This window comes from Prionailurus viverrinus, chromosome A1, assembly GCF_022837055.1.
Source record: "Prionailurus viverrinus isolate Anna chromosome A1, UM_Priviv_1.0, whole genome shotgun sequence".
Lineage (NCBI taxonomy): Eukaryota > Metazoa > Chordata > Mammalia > Carnivora > Felidae > Prionailurus > Prionailurus viverrinus.
Genome location: NC_062561.1, coordinates 4,632,494 through 4,655,600, shown reverse-complemented (window position 1 = coordinate 4,655,600; position 23,107 = coordinate 4,632,494). Strand labels below are relative to the sequence as shown.

Below are 23,107 nucleotides of genomic sequence, written 5' to 3'. Positions count from 1 at the left end.
TATATATATATATATATATACACACATATATATATATATACACACACAATGGAGTTTTACTCGGCAATCAAGAAGAATGAAATCTTGCCATTTGCAACTACATGGATGGAACTGGAGGGTATTATGCTAAGTGAAATTAGAGAAAGACAAAAATCATATGACTTCCCTCATATGAGCACTTTAAGAGACAAAACAGATGAACATAATGCAAGGGAAACAAAAATAATATAAAAACAGGGAGGGGGACAAAACAGAAGAGACTCATAAATCTGGAGAACAAACTGAGGGTTACTGGAGGGGTTGTGTGTGTGGGGGGTGGGCTAAATGGGTAAGGGGCACTAAGGAATCTACTCCTGAAATTGTTGCGCTATATGCTAAGTTGGATGTAAATTTTAAAAAATAAAAAAATAAGTAAAACACACAAAAAATAAAATAAATTTATGTGGGAAAAATTATAATCAAATTAGAGAGTAGATTTCAATACTTACTACAGAGTAAATGCTCACTTAACAATTGCTGAATAAATTAATGACCAAAGAATTTTGCCACACATCAGTTTATGAAACAATAAAACAGGCTCCCTTAATAAGAAAGAAAGAAAGAAAGAAAGAGAGAAAGAGAAAGAGAAAGAAATGGGGAGAGAACAGGAACAGACATTTCTCCAAAGAAGACAGACAGATGGCCAACAGATACATGAAAAGACACTCATTATGACTCATCATCAGAGAAATGCAAATCGAAACCACAATGAGATATCACCTCACACCTGTCAGAATGGCTAAAATAAAAAAAAAAAAAAACATAAGAAACAAGTATTTGTGAGGATGTGGAGGAAAAGGAATGCTTGTGCATTGTTGGTGGGAATGCAAACTGGTGCAGCCACTGTGGAAAACACTACGAGGTTCCTCAAAAAATTGAAAATAGAACTCCCATATGATCCAGTAATCACACTACTGGATATTTACCCATGGAATACAAAAACATTAATTTGGAAGGATATATACACCCCTATGCTTATTGCAGCATTATTTACAGTAGCCAAATTTTGGAAGCAGCCCAAGTGCCCATTGATAGATGAATGGATAAAGAAGATGTGATGTATATAAAAGGAATATTACTTAGCCATAAAAAAGAATGAAATCTTGCCATTTGCAACAACATGGATGGATCTAGAGCAGAGTGCTGAGCGAAACAAGTTAGAGAAAGACAAATATCACTTGATTTCATGCATGTGGAGTTTACGAAGCAAAACAAATGAACAAGGGGGAAAAAAAGAGAAACCAAAAAACAGACTTTTAACTATAGAGAACAAACTGATGGTTGCCAGAGGGGAGGTGCGGGGGGAGGGGGGTGAAATACGTGATGGGCATGTATTCATGGGAAATACATGATAAGAGCACACTTATGATGATGAGCACTGAGTAATGTATAGAATTGTTGAATCCGTGTATTGTACCCCTGAAACTAATATAACACTGTGTGTTAACTACCCTGGAATTAAACAAAAAAAAGAAGAAATCATATAGATGTTTTAAATTTTAATTTTAATCTGATTTGTTGATAGTGTATGGAAATGAAACTGTTAATTGTATATTGATCCAGGGTACTCAACCTTCCTAAACTTACTGATTCGTTCTAGTAGTCTTTAGTTTTGTAGAATACACCAGATTCTCTAAATAAGAGATCATGTTATGTATAAACAAAGCTTGTTTTATCTTTTCCTTTGCATAAAAAATGTGTCAAATTGTGCATGTATATACAGTGAATCCCGGATTATTCCATAATTTTAATAAATGACATCACGTGTCTGTTTATTATTTATCTTACCATTCCTAATACGCCTTTACTTATTCCCATGTACGTTTCTAGTTGTTTGTTTATTTATTTATTTATTTATTTTTGAGAGAGAGAGAGCCCTCGTGCATGGACACTAGCAGGGGAGGGGCAGAAAGAGAGGGAGAAAGAGAATCCCAAGCAGGCTCTGTGTTGCCAGCACTGAGCCCGAGGCAGGCTCGATCCACAACCAGGAGATTATGACCTGGGCTGAAATCAAGAGTCGACACTTAACCGACTGAGCCACCTAGGTGCCCCTCTACTTATTGTTTCTTTAGTAGGTGCTTCCTTAGTGAGCACCAAACCTTTGTGTTCTGGTAGTCTGCTGAACATCTAATTTCCTTTGACGGATTTTTCATATTTAGTCTCTGATTCTGTGGTGTTTTGTTCTGTTTAACTTCCTAGAAGTTAATGTCCATTGCTGAGGCACATTGTGGTAAGAGGGTGGGGTCTGGAGGTCAACTGTCTGATTTCACATTCCAGCTATGTGTCTTCCTGGGTAAGTCTCCAGCCTCCCTGGTGAGGCCTTGGTTTCCTCATCTGTAAAGTGGGAACATCAGCAGTTCCCACCCCATAGGGTTTATGCCGAGAATCAAAGGCGTAAAAACATGTAAAATGCTTAAAACAGAACCTGGCACGTAGTAAGTATTAAATGGACATTACCAGACGTCACTATTTTTTCTACCCTTATAGTTTTTAATAGGACTAAGCATTACATATGCAATGCGTGACTAACTCAGTTGCTATACGTGGCCCGGCGTGAGGGCAGCAGAGAGAAGAGAAGGGTGTGTTGCTGGAGAGTCATGATTCAGCTCTCGGGGAAGACCTAGTTTTGAAAGGTTGGTGAACCTGTCTGAAACAGCCAGCACAGGCGGAGAGCAGAGCCTGCCATCCAAAGGCGCAGGTGACACTGCGGGACTCTGCGGAGGATGCGGTTAGGACTCCGCTGCCTCTGAGCCTCTCCCTGCCCCTGTCCTGGAGAAAGTTACAGGTCTTGAAACAGTTTTGTCTCTTCCCCCGGGTTCGGGGCCTAGTGTCGGTTCTCTGCGTTCCTTCTCACTTTTGCCCTTAAATTGTAATACTCTTTTCATTGCTAACTTTTCCGAATTTCCACACACGGTGTAGTTGAATGTGATAAGGGTGATGTGCAAATCAAAGGACCATCCTGAATATGTGTGTGTGTGAGAAGAAAAATCTGTATTACATCTGTTCTCATGTCTAATCATGTTCTCTGAGTTGAGACTGGGGCATCCTCCCTAGACATTGTCCTCACTCTGATTTTATTCCATCTGCAGTGTTTCGTCCACAAACACGAAATCAACATTAGAAGAAACATTCCAGCGCGTTACAAACACGTCAGCCCTTTGGCAAATGAGCCTGGATGCTAGACCAGCCGTGTGGATTTCCAGACAGGCTCTTGTGTGGTCCTGGAGCCTCTGATGTGGGAGCCACACCGTCCACCTACTGTCCTGTCTTTGGGCTGCATGGCCCGCCTCACCAGCTTCTCCCTCGCTGCCACCCGCCCAATCCTCACCTTCCATTTCATTGCCTTCATTTATGGATGCAACTTGTTCTTGTCGTGTAGGCAAGGAGGAAATAATAGAGCAAGTAGTCTGTTAGTGTGGGGCAGGAAAGTGAAGAAGCTGACAATTTAGGACCAACCGTAAAGTAAGCTCTTTAGACGAAGCAATCCACAAAGGCAGCCAAGACCACTTTCGACAGAAGGTATTTGGTGGAGGGAACGCGCCACAGAAAATGGCAATAAAGAGTGTGGGCATTTTCTCTAAAAGAAATCGCAGACACCCTCCACACTGTGGGCCTGCAATTCTATTCGTGTTTTATGTCACGTAGAAAGAACACATACTTCCTGGGGATCTGTGGAGGAGAATGGGGTCTAAGAAAAAGAGATCATTTTGAACTATTTGTGGGGATTGATGCCCACTAAAAGTGTCTGGGAAGTGGCCTAGTGGAAGAAGGTGTGGTGGAAAGAGAGTGGCGTTTGGAATTTCTCCCTTGGGGTTTGAATCTCGGCCCAGCCACTTCTACCTGTGTGATCTGGAAGCCAATGAGGAAATAAATGTCTGCTATTAATCGAGCAAGTTCAGTTTTATGAGGACATTTGCATATGTTCTCACTTGATGTTCACAACGCTAGGTGGTGGATCCTCTTGTTACCCCTATTCTTCTGAGGCTAACACGATACCAAGTATTAATGAGGGCGGCGGAGCACCCAGAAGTCTGTTATGTCACTTGTGGGAATGTAAACTGAGACAACCACTTTGAAAAAATGTTTGGGGGCACCTGGGTGGTTCGGTCAGTTGAGCGTCCCGCTTCAGGTCAGGTCACGATCTCACGGTTCATGAGTTCCACCCCCACATTGAGCTCACTGCTGCCAGCATGGAGCCAGTCTTGGATACTCTCTCCCTCTCTCTCTCTCTGTCCCTCCCCTGTTCACGCTCTCTCAAAAGTAAATAAACCTGGGGCACCTGGGTGGCTCCGTCGGTTGGGTGTCCGACTTCAGCTCAGATCATCATCTTGCGGCTCGTGGGTTCGAGCCCCGCATCAGGCTCTGTGCTGATAGCTCAGAGCCTGGAGCCTGCTGCAGATTGTCTCTGTCTCTGTCTCTGTCTCTCTCGCTCTCTCTGCCCCTCCCCCGCTCACACTCTGTCTCTCTCTCAAAAATAAATAAATGTCAAAAAATTTTTTTCAATAAATAAATAAATATGTAGGGGTGCCTGGGTGGCCCAGTCGGTTGAGTGTCCGACTTCAGCTCAGGTCATGATTTCACTGTCTGTGAGTTCGAGCCCCATGTCGGGCTCTGTGCTGACAGCTCGGAGCCTGGAGCCTGCTTCCCATTCTGTGTCTCCCTCTCTCTCTCTGCACCTCCCCCACTCGTGCTCTGTCTCTCTCTCTCAAAAATAAAATAAAAACATTAAAGAAAATAAATACGTAAACCTTTAAAAATATTTGTCAGTATGAAACAAGGTAAACATATGCAAACTCTGTGCTAGCAATTCCACTCCTGGGTATAATTTTTTTTTCTAGTATAGGCACATTCAACAATGTTCCTGGAAGCGTACTAACCAATAATAGCAACAACCTAATTGTTCACCATGAACAGGACTTCGTATGTTCAAACAGTGGGATACTACACAGCAATAGAAAAGAATGAACTACTGTTAGTTACATGGACCGTGGATGAAGCTCACAGGCACAGTGTTAAGAAAAGAAATCAGGGGGCGCCTGGGTGGCGCAGTCGGTTAAGTGTCCGACTTCAGCCAGGTCACGATCTCACGGTCCGGGAGTTCGAGCCCCGCGTCAGGCTCTGGGCTGATGGCTCAGAGCCTGGAGCCTGTTTCCGATTCTGTGTCTCCCTCTCTCTCTGCCCCTCCCCCGTTCATGCTCTGTCTCTCTCTGTCCCAAAAATAAATAAACGTTGAAAAAAAAAATTAAAAAAAAAAAAAAAGAAATCAGACACAAAAGAATGCATACTGCATGATCCCACTTATATGACGTTCAAAAACAAACAGAAGTAACTTATGGTGATGGTGGTTAGAATCATCTCTGTCCTTGGGGTAGTGGGCATTGCTAACGGGGAGGGCACATGAGGCGCTAGAGATTTACTATCTTTTGATCAGCCTTGTGGTTACACTGATACTGCAATCGTTTTCTGTGATATGAAAACAAATCACCACCAACTTAAGTGGGTTAAAACAACACTTAGGTATTTTCTCTCAGTTTCCATGGATCAAAAGTCTGGGCACAGCTCAGATGGGTCCTTGGCTCTGAGTTGCAATCAAGGTGTGGCTGGGCTGTGTTGTGATCTAGAAGCTTGAGTGGGGAAGAACTTGCTCCCAAGCTCGTTCAAGTTGTTGGCAGAACTTACTTCCGTGCAACAGTATGACAGACAGCCCCAGCTTTTGTGTGGCGATCGGCTGGAGAATGCCTGCCCCCACCCAGGTCCTAGAGGTTGCTCACAGTTCCTTGCCACATGGGCCTCTCCAACGGGGCCACTTTGCTTCACCAAGCCAACAATGAGTGTCTGTTAGAATGGGGTCTTTATATAATAAAATATCCTATCACTCATGCCATATTCCATTGGTTGGGTGGAAATCGCAGATTCTGTCTGTAGCGGTAGAGTGACTTACATAAAGACAGAAACATCAAGAGGCAGGCATCATGGTGGGTCATCTTGGGGTCTGTCACACACACACACACTCACCCACTATACATGTAAGATTTATGTACTGTACCATATCTAAGTTATACCTCAATTTTTTAAATATTTAAGGCTAAGAGATATAAAGTAACTTGCTCTAAGTCACTTAGTTACTAAGTGGCAGGGGTGGGGTCCAAATTCAGTTGTCTTCTACCAAACCTGTGCTCTCACCCTGAACGAAAAGACGTAGGTAGAGATCGAAGTCTACTCCGATGCAGGGACCGGCAGCTCTCACAATGATGGTGAGACATTTCCATTTTATTACTTGTAAACATTTCCAGTTTAATTCTGCAAAGTGTTCAGGGGGCAGTTTGTATGTCTCCAGCAATACAGTAAGTCCAAGCAGGTGCCGGAACCCTGGAGTCTAATTGACTTTGGTCAGTGGATGCCTTTACTGCCGTTTTCTTAAACTCTAGGAGTATGATTCTCTTGTCATAGTTCCTTTCCCTGGCACATTCATTTATTCATTTTCCCTCGCTACCCAGATCTAGAGACTTACTGTGAATATTCCTCAGTTAATATTCTGGTCTGGGAAGTAGCCCTCTGTTAACATTTAGTATAACTGTCTCCTTAACTTGCTCCTCGTTATTCAAAGTCTGCTTCTAAGTGAACAGTGAATCATCTTGTTCTCTCTCATTTGTTCTCCTTTACTTTTGAAGTTGGTGGGGGGAAGAAAAAAGAATTAACTTGGGTTTTAAGCTGGAAGTGTTTGGTCAGAGCTGAAATTCAAAACTGGTCACATGATTCATCTCAAAATTATAGTTGTGGGCTATGGTGGTTATTAGGAGTTTGCTTAGAATTTTGGAGTTGAAAAGAATTATTGTTTTAATAGGACTTATAAAAATGAGCCAAAAAGAATTGGATGCCTGCCTGGACTGTCAGAACCCTGAATTTAGAAACTGGTTTTTTAAAAAAAATTTCATTCTTTATGTTTCTAATATGCTTTAAAGCATATACTAACATCTAAAGTGTATTATTATTATTATTATTATTATTATACTGTCGAAGACCGAGTACTTACTATGTACCTAGTAATGTGGGAGATCCCAAAGGAAATAAATAAAGTAAAAGAAAAAAATGTCTGCCCTTAAGGAGGTCATAATGTCTTTGATCAGTGCTGAAACACATTTGTGTCTGAAGTCTTGGGGTAATTAATGTTCGCCAAGGCTAAATACTGTATGACTCCAACTGTATGACATTTTAGAAGAGGCGAAACTGTGGAGATGGTGGAGAGAGCAGTTAGAAGGGAGGAATGAACACGTGGAACACAGGGGATGTTTAGGGCTGTGAAACTATTCTGGGTGAAACTGTGGTGGTACAGACATGACATTCTGCCTTATTAAAACCCACAGAAGTGTTGAATTGGAAGAGTGAACCCTGCCATTAACTATGGGCTTCAGTTAATAACAATGTGTCAATATGGGCTCATCAATTGTAAGAAACGTAGCACACTGATACCACATGTTTATTAACAAGGAGAGAAACTGTTCCCAGTAAGAATAAGGAGGTATGTGGGGACTCTCTGAACTTTCTGTTTAATTTTTCTATACACCAAAACCTGCTCTAAAAAATACTATTAATTAAAAAATTATATATATAAATACACACACACACACACACACACACACACACACACACTGCCTCAGGGCTCTCATAATGTCTTTGGTTAGCACTAAAACAGAAGTGTGTCTAAGGTCTTAGGGTCCCACAGAATGGAAAGTAACAAACCCCACCTAGGGAAGTCAGGGAAGACTTCAAAGACGTGAACTTGAGGTGAGCCTTGAGCAAGACTCTGGAGGTCACCAGGCAGGTCTGGGTTTGCCTGTGTGTGTACTCTTAGCAGCCGTTCATATTACATACTCTCCGTAGGTCTGGCGGTTCTAAAGTCTTCGCAGAGATCTGTCTCATGTGATCCCTACCACGACAGGGCACGCATTATTATTTCTACATTACAGATGAAGAAACTGAGGTTCAGGAGAGCTTACCCAAGGCCGCCCAGCTAGTGAAAGGTGAAAGGGGGCGCAATGGCAGCTGCCTGCCTCCGCAGCCAGGGCCCCATCACCAAGGTAGAGATCGCATCGCGTGGAGGATCAAGGGCGCGTTGTGACACAATGAAGGGGCCAGAGCGATGAAGCAAACATTGACAGAGGAGGGGCTCAATCATGGCAATGTAATAAGACGGGGTTTCAGGAGTTGCTTGGCTGAGGCGGAGAGAGAGGCTGCGTTTGTGGAGAACTGCTCTTGGAAACTGTCCTCCTCAGTCAGGTCGACATACACCCCGGAAACCCAGATTCACGGTTGGGAGAGGGGCAGAGGGGTCTTGAAGAGCTTTCAGAACCACGTGGGAATCGGGCTGTTGCAGACAGCCACTCACCCCTCACGCTAATGGCTTTGTGCAGATTCTGGTTGGCCAGTAAGGAAGCTGGGGACATGGTTTTACTGCCCATTCTCCTCTCTTCCTTATGGCCACCTGGCCCATCATATTTTCTCCAGATCCTTCGGATTTCCTCCAGCATCCTTTTGGCTGAGCACACAGGGAGGGCACCCTAGACCGATGCTGGAGCCGGCCCCTGGGCAAAGAATAGGGAAAATTCCTTTCTTTCTCTGTCCGAATCAGTTGGGCACTCCTTACCCTCCCCCAAATAGGTACTTATGTGCCCAAATAATGTGACACATACCAAACATCATTCTTTTTTTCTTTAATTTTTTATTAAGGTTTATTTATTTTTGAGAGAGAGAGAGAGAGATAGAGCATGAGTGGAGAAGGGGCAGAGAGAGAGGGAGACACAGAATCCAAAGCAGGTTCCAGGCTCTGAGCTGTCAGCACAGAGCCCGACGTGGGGCTCGAACTCACGAACCACGAGATCATGACCCGAGCCAAAGTCAGACGCTTAACTAAGCCACCCAGGCGCCCCTACCAAAGATTATTCTGTCATCCTAGAAAGCTTAAATTAGAGAGACGTCTGCTCTGATAAACTGTAAAATTAACGACAGCAAATCTTTCTTATCCATTCTGACCAATGATGACAGCCACCATTTTATTTGCATTTTACCATGTGCCAGGAAGTAAGCTAGGACTTTACATATATTATCACACTTGATCTTTACCAGAGTGTGTCACAGAGAAGGAGAAGGTCACAGAGAGGTTCGACAATTTTCTCAAAGCTGCAGCGCTGGGGTAGAAGAGGCCAATGCTCTTTCAGGCTTTATCTTCCACCCCAGGGACAACTGTGGGCCAGCCGAGCCCTCTTTCCTTCCCTTTCTGCCTTCACAACCAATTAAGAAACAAGATGCAGGAGACTGACAGATGAGGACAAAAATGTCAGTGATGTTCCTGATAAAGTCTGGTAGAGACTGTGACTTTGGGTCTGTGCGAAGAGTTCTTACTAATATTATCTGCATGTTCTTCCTGCACCCCGCCCCCCCGCCCCTGCCGCCTTGAAGTCAGATGACAACCATCAGGTATCCTGTCCAGGTGACATTCTGGCTCTGGAGTAGTCTGGGTGGAGAGGTTCGAAAAGAGTGAATCCTGTGCTTTTAATAAATTATTAATAAATTAGGTGGACCAATGGATTTCTCCCACTTCTTGGGCAGTAGAAGGTGGGGCCCGAGGCCAGAAGGGTTACTTTTTGGAAGATCCTTAAAGAAAAAGTATCTAAAACAAGGAGAAAGGAGTTTCCTTTCTGTATTAGTCAGCTTGGCCGCCATGACAAAAGACCACACTGGGCGGCTTAAACAACAGGAATTTATGTTTTACATTTCTGGAGGCTGGGAGGTCCAAGATAAGCCACCAGATTTGGTGTCTGCTGAGCTCCCACTTCCTGGCTTGCAGCTGGCCACCTTCTTGCTGTGTCCTCCCAAGGGAGAGGCAGAAGGAGAAGGTAAGACCCAGAATTCTCTTCTTATTAAGGCACTAATCCCATCATGGGGCCCCTCCTTCATAACTTCATCTAAACCCTCTCTCCTGCCAAAGGTCCTACCTCCTCAACCCATCTTACTGGGAATGGGGGCTCCAACATATGAGACTACAGGGGGAGGCGTGGGGGAGACGGACAGGGGATAAACATTCAGTCTGGAACACTTTCCTCCCTTATCCCCTCTCCTGAAAAACCCCTGAGGAGTGGGGACTGTCAGGGGACCGAAGACAGTAATTCTTCTTCAGAACCCTGGACGAAGCCTCAATACAGCCGCCTCCACAGAGTTTAAAAGCAGCATGAAATCAAACCTGGCCCCATCATTTTTTACTGGCTGGGGGACCTACCATAAGCAATGCATTCCCCTTCTCTGAACTTTGTTTTCCCATCTATAAAACAAGAATGATAATAGCACCTTGGGGGCTGCTTTGAGGCTCTAAGGAGATATTGAATGTAAACGACACAGCATATTAAGCGCTCAATAAATATTAACAGAAACACACATTATACTTTTGGAGACGTAATTATGTGGGGGAAAAAAGTGCACCTTAAACTTGGTGGAAAATGGTACTTTCTGTCCCTGGACATTATCCTGCAGAAAGCACCAGTGATGTTACCATGAATCTTTGGTCAAAGCTATGGATTGGCAGTTAGAATATAAGCGGCTAGTCTGGTCCAAGGAGATCACAGAGAGGAAAACAATTCAAAGAAACCTTGGGACTCGGTCTTTTGTGGGGAGGGTAAAAGGCAGATGTCAGCTTTGTTTGCAGGGTGGTGAGTGATGGCTGGTCCTGCAGGCCGAGAGAAAGGTCACTGGAGGAGATTTAAACCTTTTTACTCAGAAGCCACACTGACATTCCCCATGCAGTGATGGAAGCTGAAGGAAGCTGAGAGATCACTGGTCCAAATCTCTCATTTAACCAGTTAGAAAAATGAGATGCAGAGAAGTTTAGTGATTTATCCACTTAATGCTTCTAGCTAGTGATGGTCAAGGGCCCAATCCCCACTCCATGTCACATGGATGACGTTTCTCTTGAAACATCCTGCCTTGCTCCAATAGGTTAGTATCTTTTACATCCAGGAGCTCAAGACTCTCATTAAAACACTAAAAAATGTATGTTTTAAAGGACAGGAACTCATAAATATCAAGCACCTGTACGTGCTAAGATACCAGGATTCTTCTATGGGCTAAAGTTGGGTATTTTCCAACCAATCCAGAGAGTGAGCTTTCTTCCCTTTTCCCTGAGAAGGAAACTGAAACTCAGGCAAAAGGCTTGCCTACGATCCCAGGTATCAGGACAGCAGATACCTCGAACTCTGCAGAGATCCAAGTATCTGGGGGCCAGGGACTATTTCCCCCAAGAACGGGATTTCGAGTATGTTTTTCTCCACTAGAAAAAGTGTCGCGTGTAAATATTAATAGTGATTTCCAAGCAGGCAGAAGTGATTGTTTGAAACCCAGATTTTTTGTAAAGAAAAATAAAAATGTTCTCCCCAGGTTTGTGCTAATTCTAAAGAGATCATTAAAAAAAGTTCACCCTTGAGATTCTTTTTTTTTTTTTAATACTAAAATAGATGTAATTTTTAACACTCGTAAGGGCTTCAGGCAGATTTTTTAAAGTTATGCAAAATAGAAATAAGTGGAATATTTGATATTAGCCTCTCATGCTGTCTCTAAAATTTTCCACAGTTTATTTATGTAATATTTTTTCTGCCTTAAAAATATGTGCTCATTGCTGAAAATTTGGGGATTTCAATAAAGTTTCAAACAAAAAATTTAAAATTTGTCCACATTTCCACCACTCAGAGTTAATTGCCATTAATATTTTGGTGTGTGTGCTTTAATTAATAGACTTTTTTTTAATTTTTTTTTCAACGTTTATTTATTTTTGGGACAGAGAGAGACAGAGCATGAACGGGGGAGGGGCAGAGAGAGAGGGAGACACAGAATCGGAAACAGGCTCCAGGCTCCGAGCCATCAGCCCAGAGCCCGACGCGGGGCTCGAGCTCCCGGACCGCGAGATCGTGACCTGGCTGAAGTCGGACGCTTAACCGACTGCGCCACCCAGGCGCCCCTAATTAATAGACTTTTTTAGAGCAGTTTGAGTGGAAAGTTCTCATATACTCCCCCCCCCCCCAACTTCTCCTACCATTGACATCTTACATCAGTGTGGTACATCTCTTACAACTGATGAGTCAATATTTATACATTATGAGGAACGAGTTTACATTTGAGTTCACTCTTGGTGTGGGTTTTGACAAATGTCTATGACATGTATCCACCATTTGATATTACAATTTTTTTCACTATTTAAAAGAGTATAAAGTTAATTTTGACTCTTCATTCGGTAATTTCATCATTTTATGTTCTTTTTTTTTTTTTAATTAATGTTTATTTATCCTTGAGAGAGACAGAGACAGAATGTGAGCGGGTTAGGGGCAGAGAGAGAGGGAGACACAGAATCCGAAGCAGGCTCCAGGCTCCGAGCCATCAGCACAGAGCCCTAGGCGGGGCTCGAACTCAGGAGCTCTGAGATCACGACCTGAGCCGAAGTCGGACTGAGCCACCCGGGTGCCCCCATTTTATGTTCCTTAGTTTAAAAATAGTTGTTATTGTTCCTTGATGACAGAAGTAATCCATGTTTACAGTAGTGCTGGCGCATAGTAACCATTCAAATGAATCACCTAAAACCTGGCAGCTTTCGAAAGGGCATGTTTACTTTATAAGTTTCATCAGTTGCATGTAAACATTCACAGACTATTTGGGGTCCTCAAATAGGACCCTCTGTGGTTCTCATGCGAATTAATGATTAGCCCGTGAGCCACACAGAAAAAGGTGGTCGTGCTTTGAGTGGGTTCACTGAACGGCACACATAAGACTTGTCGTAGTTCCTGGGGAAAAGGGTAGGTTTAAAAATCCTCACCTAGTGTTTCCCTTGCTCGGAAATGCGCGCAGCCACGGTGCCTTCGCTCCACGCCCAGGCAGAGGTGGGGCGAGTGGACGGGAGGGGGGGGGCGGTTGCCCCGGCGACGCGGCGGCTCCTCCCGCCCTGGGCGAGGCTGGGGGGGCTGGGGTAGTGATATGGGGGCGTCGCTGGGGGTGGTAGGAAAGGAGCCGGGCTGGGGGTGTAGCTGAGAGGAAGAAAAGCTGGGGTGGGGGAGAAGTGTAGGAGGGCCGAAGCAGGGGTGGGGGGTGATCCTGATGGGGGTGGGGGATGCTGTTGGGGGGTTGGGAATGGCCGGGAGGAGGGTGGGGACCGCCGGGCTGTGGGCAACGGCAGCCTTAGCAGGGGGTCGCTGGGCGGGGGGCGTGGCCTGAGAGGGTGGCGGAGGGAGAGCCTGGCCGGGGGCGTGGCCCGAGTGGACAGAGACCCGCGCTGGGGGCGTGGTCAGGGCCGGTCGGGGGCGTGGCTTGGGTTGGAGGGATGGCCCGTCCGCGGGCGTCGAGGGAGAGCTGGGCTGGGGGCGTGGCCGGGCGGGCTGGGGGCGTGGCCCGGGGAGCCTGGAGGCTGCGGCGCCGGCGGGATTCGGCAGCGCGCTTTCTCCCGGGGCAGCCCCGCCCGCCGCCAGCCCGGAGTCAGCGCACGGGTGCAGAGGCTCCCGGGGAGCCCGGCGTGCTCGGAGCTCGGCGGGACCGGGACCGGCCCCGTGTTCGCAGGGACGTGTTGGATCCGCTGGCTCTGGAGGCTCCGCCGAGCGGGGCCCACGCGAGGTGAGGCTGCACCCGGGCGTGCGGCTCTGCGGGGTGGGCGCGGGGCCGGCGTCCAGGGCTGTTAGCTGGGGCCCCGGGAGAGGAATTAGCCCCAGGCGATGGCTTTCGTAGTCCGGGGACGCCCCGCTCAGTCCTCCTGGCCGCTCGTCGGGCCGCCCGCGCTGCCCACCTGTTGGTGCCCTGCGGCGGTTGCTCGGCGCTCCCCGGGCTCGCCAGCGGCGTGGCCCGGGGGGAAGCGCGTGCCGGCGGTGCTCGTGGAAGAGGCCGGCTCCTGCACGACCCTTTCGGGGATTACCCTGAAACTTTACCTCGCGCTCCCGACTCGCTGGGCCTGGCCTGCGAGGTTGCGCGGGGCGCTCGGACAAAGGTTCGGGGAGCCTGGTGGGGCCGGTGTTCCCTCCCCGGCTCGGCTCCCTCCGGCAGCGTGACCGGTGCGGCGAGCGCCCGCCCGGGGCTGCTGCGGCCGGCGGCCCTGGAAGGGATGCGGTCGGAGAACTTGGTTTTGGAAGCGAGTTTCTCCCTGGGTCCCAGCTGGGGCTCATTTCAGGGGAAAGAGCGGTGGGACCCGGCGTCTGTCGTCTGTGGATCGGAGGGAGTTGCTGGCGTCGGTTTGGTTCCGTTCGTGGTTGACGTGGTGAGGGAATTTGCATACCAGCCCCGGGAAGGTAGGAGCCGCCACTGCTGCCCGCGTCAGGGGGAACTCAGGTGACCTGTGCTGGCGGGCCACCCATCTGACTGTGCAAAGTTACAGAGCCTGAGCAAATCTCCCCTCCCTCCAAGTGCGAAAAAGCAAACCAAACCAAAGCAAACAAGAACTCTCCAGGTTAGTTGCTTTCCAGCGTTGGATGATAATGTTAGAACAGTAATTTGAATTTACTTAGCATTTATGACCAGGGCTATCCAAAATCAAAATCAGCCCCCCCCCCCCGTTTTCTCTGCACCCCACCTCGTTTTCTGTGTTGCCTGTTTTCTTCCCCATAACCCCCCTCCAAGAGTCCCAGTTCTTTGCTCTCCTTTGCCAACAGGCACAGAAATCTCACTCCCGTTTTGTATTTCCACCTTTCTTAACAAATGCACCTTTTTTCTTCACGTCCCCCAATTTGCAAACCTCCTCACTCCATTGTTCTCTTGCTGTCTGTTAATTATGCACTCCTCCCGCTGCTGAACCTTGTTCTCTGCCCCCACATGCTTTAGAGTTTTATGTGACTGTTTCTTATACATATTGTAATTTTCATCTACCTCCTTCGGCCCCCACATTTGCCATCATCTGTCCACCCAGTTTGATTATCCACTTTTTCATTTGTGCTACGCAGGCGTGGGCATCCTGATTCTGTATCGTGAGTTTCTCCCACATGGTGCTTTCTTGCTTTTTACCTACTTCTTTCTCCTTGACAGGTGCTTTTTGCCAGCACAGCCTGCTGCTGTCCTCACAGCATCCCTCGTTTCACTGTCTTTGGTTGTGATTCTTCTATGCCATCACCATCCGTAGGTTCCTTTTCCTCTTTTCCAATCAGTCGTCCGTTACCTTGCAGACTTCTTTATTTCAGACCCCTGAAGGGGTCAGGAGGTGGAGGTAGGGGACAGCTGTGTCTCCCCAGGAGTGCTCTGGATTTCAGGATCTTCCTGTCTGCTCTAGTATCGTATACATAGTTCTAGAATTATGTTACCATTGATATCAATACGAATGTTAGGTAGCACTTACCAAAACACTTAACATGGGCCAGGCACCCTTTTGAGGGCTTTACATGCAATAATAACTCACAGATCCTCCTCTCCTCCTTGGAACATAGATATTATTACTGTCCTCATTTTACAGATGAGACCAGAGAGGCTGAGAGAAGTATCAGGCCCAGTTTCTCATGGCTACGTAGTGGTGGACCCCTCCTCACCAGGCGCTGAGCTTCCGTGTGGTAGGAACTTTTGAACTCAGACATGGGCTGGAATTTGGCTTTGGAAACCAGGTCATCAGTTGCATGCTTTATTTAGTCTGCAATTGGTAACAGTTGAGGGCAAACTATCTCTACCTGTAGAACAGTATATGGGGAAAACCTGATGCCTAATGCCCTTCAGCAAGACTGGGGACACTGACCAGGCTGACTGTCATTTCAAGCTCACTTTCAGCCTGCTTCCTTAAGAGAACACCCTGGCCCCCTTAGCTACAGGAACTCGAGGAGAAAGAAAAGACCATTGCCAACTGTCTCCTGTGCATTGAGAGTTCAATTCCACTTTCAGCTAGCTGGCCAGGCCTCTAGAGTCCCTGATAACCCAGTGATTTTATGAGTCTTGTTTATTTCTAGTTCATTATATAACCTTAAAGCCTTGTTCAAATACTGTCTTGTTGGTCTTCACCTTCCTGAAAGTTGGAGGCAAATATTTTTTTGGTGATACTGAAGCAGAGTGGTAGGTAAAGTTTTATCCTCTGATGGCAGGAAGGGATCTGACATTCCACAGGTGAGGAAACTGGGACCCAGAGAAAAAGTGACGCGTCCAAGGGAAAGCAGCAAGACGGTAGAACTGGCTTTAGATCCCAGATCAGTTGACTTCGGGTCCAAGGCTCTCCATGCCTGGCCCTGCGGCTTGGTGGGTTGACCTCTCTTCTTGCTGCTGAAAACAATGAACCGTCTTTCCTTTTCCTTTCCTGAGCTAAGAGGCTTTGGAAAGATTCATTTAGAATGGAAATTGTCAGGGGTTTTCTGTGTGTGTGTGTGTGTGTGTGTGTGTGTGTGTGTGTGTTTTGTCTGAAAGCCAAACCCTTAAAAATGTTTGCTTTTGAGATACGTGATGGCATACGTGGGATCATAAAATCAACGGAAGTTATCAATTCAGATGTCTTAGAAAGAAGTAATTTTGTTATTTTCAAAACACCAAGAGCGAACACCAAACGTACACTGCTTCCTAGAGGCGAGTCATATTATACACGGCAGTTTAAAGATCAGTAACTGTAATGTTTAATTGTATTTTCCATTTGCAGAGAGAAATGCATTAGGCACAAAGTGCTCACATGATTTCCTCCATCCTGCATCTCAAATGAAACAGAAGCGAAGGGGGAGAGCCTGTCGGGTTAGTTTCTGTTTTTGTATTGCCTCTGACAAGCCCACCCCCCCTTCTCTTGGACCGGGACTTACACCCATGCCCTCCTGATTCCTGGGTCCTTCCTGTCCCTTTAATCCCTTCCCCCAGGAACCCTCAGGAAACCTGGAGGGTATTCTTTACCCATAATGCTCAACTCAGCTCATTCTGTATCCGTCCCTCTTGACAGAATTAAACCCTAATGCCCTAAGGTATACGTTGTATGTAATTAACTTCCCTCTGAGGCTTCTAGAATGAGAAGGGTGGTTAGGTCCCTCCTTGGGAGAATCCAGGGAATGGTCACTCAAATTGTTGTCTGTGTTCTGTGGTTCAGGTGAGGATTGTCACAGCTGAACAGCAAGTGAGGTTTTCCTGGTCCCCTTTCACAGTTGAGAGGATGGAGGTCAGGGACGTTGTCATGGCCAGAGCCCCATAGTAAGTGACCAGAGTGAGACCGGAGCACAGGGCTGCCTGGCCCAGGAAATCCGGGCGTCCGCTTCCTTTTGTCTGTCTGCCCTGTGGCTTGTGACTCCCTCAGGCAGCACTGTTTGCAGAGGCTTCTACAAAGTGATGGTTCCTGCTTGCGGAGTGCAGGTGCGGCACGAGGGTGGGGGGCCGGGGCTCACAGAAGTTCCAGGGCCTTCCGGAACTTCTCTGCTTCACGTCGGGTGAAGCACGCGGTGCTTTCTCACCGCCTGAGAGGGCACCGGGGAGCTGTGGCAGTGTCCGGAATGAAAAGACAATTGTGTATGTTTCTAATACAGGGCGGTGGCAGTTTGCCGTGGTCGGATGTCCACAGTTGTGGACACAGGCGATGCCCCATCCTGTGGTCTTCATGTTCAAATGGCCCAGACGTAGGACTGTTACCTCATCTAATCAGGACCTCAAAGGACCTGATTTCTTGGTCAGATACAGCCTCCACCGTTTCCCTGCAGTAGGACCACTCTGTGTCATTGTGGAAGAAATGAGAACTCAGCCTTGTAATTTCAGGGACCATGTGCCTGACTGAAAATATCTTCCACGCTCGCCTGCCAGCTCTGGACTGGAACGTTCCCCTGCCTCCTGTCCTCGCTGTCTGGAATCAGCCAGACTGGGGAGTCCCGAGAGGACTCTGCATGGCTAATCTGGAAGAAGGGGGCAGCCAGCCTTTCCCCCCAGCCCCCGTTAACATCCCATCGTGATGGAGTTTGCTTCTAAGGTTGGCAAGCTGTCCTTGGAGAAGAGGAGAATATAGGGCTGAAATGATCAGACTGGAAACTGTTGGAGGAGGGAGGCAAGTGGGAAACTGGGAACTTTCCTTATCCCATAGGACAGGTGCAAGGGGAGGGAGTCCAAGATTTTATTGTTTTAAAACAGAGGGGCAGGAGGCCAGGAATGAGATGTGCTCCTGGTACCGGAACTTTGATCACAGTCTTTCATAGAGATTATCATTCTATATAATCTAAACAGTGAGCAGTCTTGTACTTGAGTGTTAAACTTACAGTTCGGTCACATTAAACAGATTTCTGAGGTCAGGCTCTAGTGCTTAACCACCGCATATGCTGCAGAAGTGAATGAGCCCTGAGTCCTAAAGACAACTTACACGTGGACTTTGAAACACATCCAGTGTATACATTGGGACCGTCTGTAGCTATGAGAAAACCAGCTTCTACTTCACAGCTTTGCTCCGTTTCCAGCCTTCCTGGCGGGACGGCGGGACGGCGGGCCTGCAGGCGCACACTTGGCACCTTTTATGTGCCGGGCCTCGTGCTGGATGCCGCAGGTGGAGAGAGTCCTCGGAAACAGCTCCTGTCCTCGAGGAGGCTCACCTTCCTGTCCAGCGGGAGAGGGTAGATGTGTGAAAGGAGAGTCTTGAAACGTATAGCAGGTGTAGCGATCAGTTTAGGGGCAGGGTTTTTGGGGAGCACATGAGAGGCCTAGGATCCAGGAAGGCTTCCTGGAGGAAGCCTCTGTTTTAAGAGTTAACTACAGCCTGGGCTGAATGGGGTGAACAGCTTAGGGAAGGAGCTGGCAGAGGGAGGCATAAAGACAGACTTGGCCGGATTGAATAAGCAGAGGTGGGGAAACAGACTGCAGCTCGGTGCCCCTAGGAACTCTCAAACACTTCTGCTTAGTTGTGGCTCCCAGCGTCTCATTTATGCCTGTTACGGTGTGTCTAGAACAGGGGTTCTCCCTCACTCGGGGATCTGTTAGAAGAGCAAATTCTAGGGCTCTCAGTCAGACGTGCTGAGAGTTTCAGAAGGCCAGAGTTTGAGAACGATTATTCTAGAACACGTGCTTTCTAGACGCTCCTAAACAGTTAGCCTTCATGGTTCCGTGATAACTGTTTCAACAAAAGGTAGCTCTGTGTCTGCCTGGTTGGATTGCGTAGGATTTTTGTCAGGTCGACAGCTGCCCTCACGTCCTGCATTTCTTCGCCCAGCGTATGTACATCCTCACAATTTCTTCGGCCCCCCTGCGTCATTGCGTTGCATGCCAGTAATTCGTATTATTTCTGTAACACCTGTCTGTGCCTCAGTTGCCTTATCTGAGAAATGTAGGCAATAGGTAGGCCAGCCCTTAGGTAGGCATTTCAAACTTTGCTGCACGTTGGAATTACCCAGGGGTCTTTGAAAAAAGCCGATGCCTACTCCCACTCCCAAAGATCGTGATTGGTTTTGGGTGTGACCTAGGTATGGGAATTCTTGGAAGCTTCCCACGCACAGCGGAGTGTGGGAACCCCTGTGACTGGCTGTTGTGAGGGTAAAATGAGTCCATTCTTGCTTAGCAGAGGGCCTGGCGTGTGGTAAGTGCTTGGTATACATCTGCTGGCACGGGCACTGATGGTTTTATGGCAGGAAGAGAAAGGCAGTTGTTTCAGTCGTTTGATGACGAACACTCGTTGATTGTTGAATGCATATTGGTTGGGAGATCTCCTGGCCGTCCTGTCTTTTGTTCTCAGAGTTGAGAGGCGCCAGAGCCCAATGCTGTGGATCTCCACATCTGATTCTCTAAGCCCCCTCTTGGTAAGGATATAAGGGTCGCGCTGTAAACACAGCATGCCCTCCCCACCGCAGCCTTCCCAGCACCTGGCACCGTTTTCCCATCTCTGTCTGGAAAAACGTGAGTTTTTGGAATCTATCCAGACCCTCCGGTCATGAAGTAGCAATGCTTTGCAACATGGACGGGAATGACTTGAGAGTTGGGTACCATTACTGTCTACGTGTTTCAGATATGGCAGCTGAAACACACAGGGTAATGCCTTCCCGAGGTTAATGCAGGTGGCAAGCCGCTGGGTTGGGATCTGAATCCAGTGTATTCTGTATCCACTCTAATATATCGTTTGTACCTAAATGCCAGTTTTCAGACCTGGAATAAATCTTCAGACTTGGTCTCTTTTTGGTAGCCGATCTGTTTTGTAGGATCTAAATGCCATTATGTTATAAATTATGTATTTCTAACCATCGCTTGAAAGGATGTAGAGTCTTTCGCATTCCCTGTCTCGTCATGCATGATCATTCAACCTTCGTTGGTTGTTTTAGTAATTCTGCAGCTATTGATGAACATCTGCTTTGCACCACACCCCCCAACCTAGCAAGTCTGTCTATCCCTTCTTTTCCTACCGTGGTGGGACAAACATCTCTATCAGCACGTGTAAAGTATTTGGGTTTTGATTTATATCTGCAGCCTTCCCGGTCACTGTCTTTTTTGGTGACATAGTTCCTCAACTTTCAATAATAGAACATGTGAAGGACATTTTTCATGTTGACTTCATGGGCCTTCCTTGAACCCTGCTGAGATTAATTAAACCAAACCCCATGCAACAATTATTCTAATATATCCTGACAAGTTATTAAAATGTAGTTCACCCGCAGGGTGCCTGGGTGGCTCAGTCAGTTAGTTAAGCGTCTGGCTTCGGCTCAGGTCATCATCTTGCAGTTCATAAGTTCGAGCCCCGCATCAGGCTCTGTGCTGACAGCTCAGAGCCTGGAGCCTGCTTTGGATTCTGTCTCTCTCTCTCTCTCTCTCTCTGCCCCTAACCCACTCATATTCTGTCTCAGTCTCTCTCAAAAATAAAATAAACATTAAAAACAAATTTTTTTTTAAATGTAGTTTGCCGGGGACCAGGAGGCTTGAGTGAGTGGTCCACAGGTAGTACCCTCCGAATGAAATCTGCGATGCGGCTTGAACTCTGTGGGTTTGTAGTATCTTTTAGTCCAGAGTCAGTCCTAGGAGGATGGCCAAACTAAATAAGGAAAGGAGAAGTAGGTGAATTCCTAATCTCGAGTGTAGATATTTGTTCTCTTTCTGTGGAAAAGTTAGATTATGTGTTTGGGTTTGTTTTCTGAGCAGGATATGCAAGTAATTGGTGTTTACTCTTAGGTCGGCCCCGGGACATTTAAGTGTGTGTTTCAAATGGAAATAATTGATTCGCTATATTTGTTCTGCTGCCCGATTACCGAGTGAAAATCTACCACTGGGGAAACTTTTGTATAGCCAGCACACAAGCAGCTCAGTATTATGGTAAAGACTAGGCTCCATTGTGTGGTCTTCCCATTATCACTCCAGTTACCCGCGGACTGAATAGGCTTTAGAAATACAGGCCTTCAAAAGACTTGCCCTTGCTTAAATGTTCCATGGGTCCTTCTGAAATAACATCCCCCGAACCCTCATCGAAAACAGCAAAGAAGGCGGGGATATATTAATATCTGCGGCTTTAGTTATATTCAACAGAATTATATAGTTTAAAATGAGGACGGTGAGAAGTACATTTAGGTTTCAGACGTTTGAGGCTAACGATCCAAGAAACACCGGGAAGGGTACGCAGAATGTTCTTCAACATGGTGTGTTCTTAAAATCTGCGAGACCTGTTTTCTCTGCTTTTGCTACCTTTGACTTTTGTAACACAAACCTAAACTCCCCAGTGATTGCTTGGCTCATCTTACCAAAGCCTACTCGCTTCACCAAATCCAGTTCGGCTCTGGCATCAGAGCGTCTCTCTCTGTGTGTCCCTAGGCCGCTTTTCCAGAACTGCCGTGTCCTCTGCTTCCTAGAAAAGGATCGGCTGCTTGCCCGTATGTGCCCGCTCCCATCGGTCCCTGATCGCCATGTGTGATGTGCAAGTGCGTTACGTACGTGTGTGTTTGTGTGCGCGTAGAGCGCTGTGTGTGATGGAACCACAGTGCTGTGCTCTCTCGTACCAGTGTGACCCGGAGCGAGCTTCTTAATTACCGTCAAGTTCCAGTCTTCGACGCCCGGCCTCACTAAGCAAATGAAACAGTGGCATTGTGAACAAGGAAGAGTGGCAGCTTCATTTAGTTTTTTTTCATGACAAGTCACAAGTCATGGCAAGGTGTGGGTGAGGAGTGATTTATAAACTTGCAGTTTGGGGAATCAGGCTGACTGGGTTAGCTTCATACTGTCACCTGCTGTCCTTACCCCCCCGGCGTGGGTATAAACAGCCCTGTCCAACGTCGAGCCGGGTGGAGGCCGACACCGGCTCCAGACCCGGCTTTGGAAATGCCGTGCGCCGGGCAGAGCGTCTTGTGCTTCTGCGTGGCTCACGGATAATGACGGTGTCCTGCTCCTTGAGACATAGGGACCATTCATTCATAAATGCAGGTGGCAGCGGAGGCCAGGGTGAGGCACTGGGGCCAAGTACAGGCTCACAGCCTCTGTGGAGTGTTAATTGTAGCATGGGCGGGGCTCACCCCTCCCTCCCCCTGCCAGTCTCTCCTTTTCTCAGTAGACCTCACTCTTGGATGGGAGGAGAATGATGAAGGTCACCTTCCTCCAGGCTTTCCTTTCTGAGCTAGAATCTTCTTCCAGGGCAGTGGGGCTCAGGAGGAGTGAGAGGGTATGCGTGCTTGCTTCCGCTCTCTGGGTTTCCGCGAGGAACATCATCCATGGTTCTCTTTTTTTTTTTTTTTTTAAATTTTTTTTTTCAACGTTTATTTATTTTTGGGACAGAGAGAGACAGAGCATGAACAGGGAGGGGCAGAGAGAGAGGGAGACACAGAATCGGAAACAGGCTCCAGGCTCTGAGCCATCAGCCCAGAGCCCGACGTGGGGCTTGAACTCACAGACCGCGAGATCGTGACCTGGCTGAAGTCGGACGCTTAACCGACTGCGCCATCCAGGCGCCCCCATCCATGGTTCTCTTAACTCCACTCGAAAGGAGGAAAAATACCCAGGGCTCAGAGAATGCTGTCTGCCTTCCTTCTAACATAGCAGAATCTCATAGGAGGAAGCAAGAACTCTTTCTGCTCTTCCTAATCTTTATTTATTTTTAAGTTTATGTATTTTGAGAGAGAGGCGGAGAGAGAATCCCAAGCAGGCTTAGCTCAGAGCCCAAAGTGGGGCTCAAACCCGCGAACCGTGA

At 47.1% G+C, this 23,107-nt stretch overlaps 1 protein-coding gene and 1 long non-coding RNA gene across 5 annotated transcripts in view; one reads left to right on the top strand and one right to left on the bottom strand.

Annotated features, from left to right (window-relative positions):
* Window positions 1–12,973, bottom strand: part of LOC125174954 (uncharacterized) — a 28,669-nt gene extending 15,696 nt beyond the window's left edge. Inside the window, exon 1 of the long non-coding RNA XR_007155625.1 lies at window positions 12,890–12,973. This is a non-coding gene — a long non-coding RNA (uncharacterized LOC125174954). The remainder of the gene's footprint in view (window positions 1–12,889) is intronic.
* SPATA13 (spermatogenesis associated 13) overlaps window positions 1–23,107 on the top strand; it is a 350,239-nt gene that overhangs the window by 183,297 nt on the left and 143,835 nt on the right. The window contains exon 1 of one of the 4 annotated variants that reach the window (XM_047874091.1): window positions 13,518–13,677. The exons of the other annotated variants lie outside the window; for them this stretch is intronic. The gene's annotated coding sequence lies outside the window, so the exon portion shown is untranslated. Of the gene's footprint in view, window positions 1–13,517; window positions 13,678–23,107 lie in introns of those variants that run through there. 4 annotated transcript variants of the gene reach the window in all.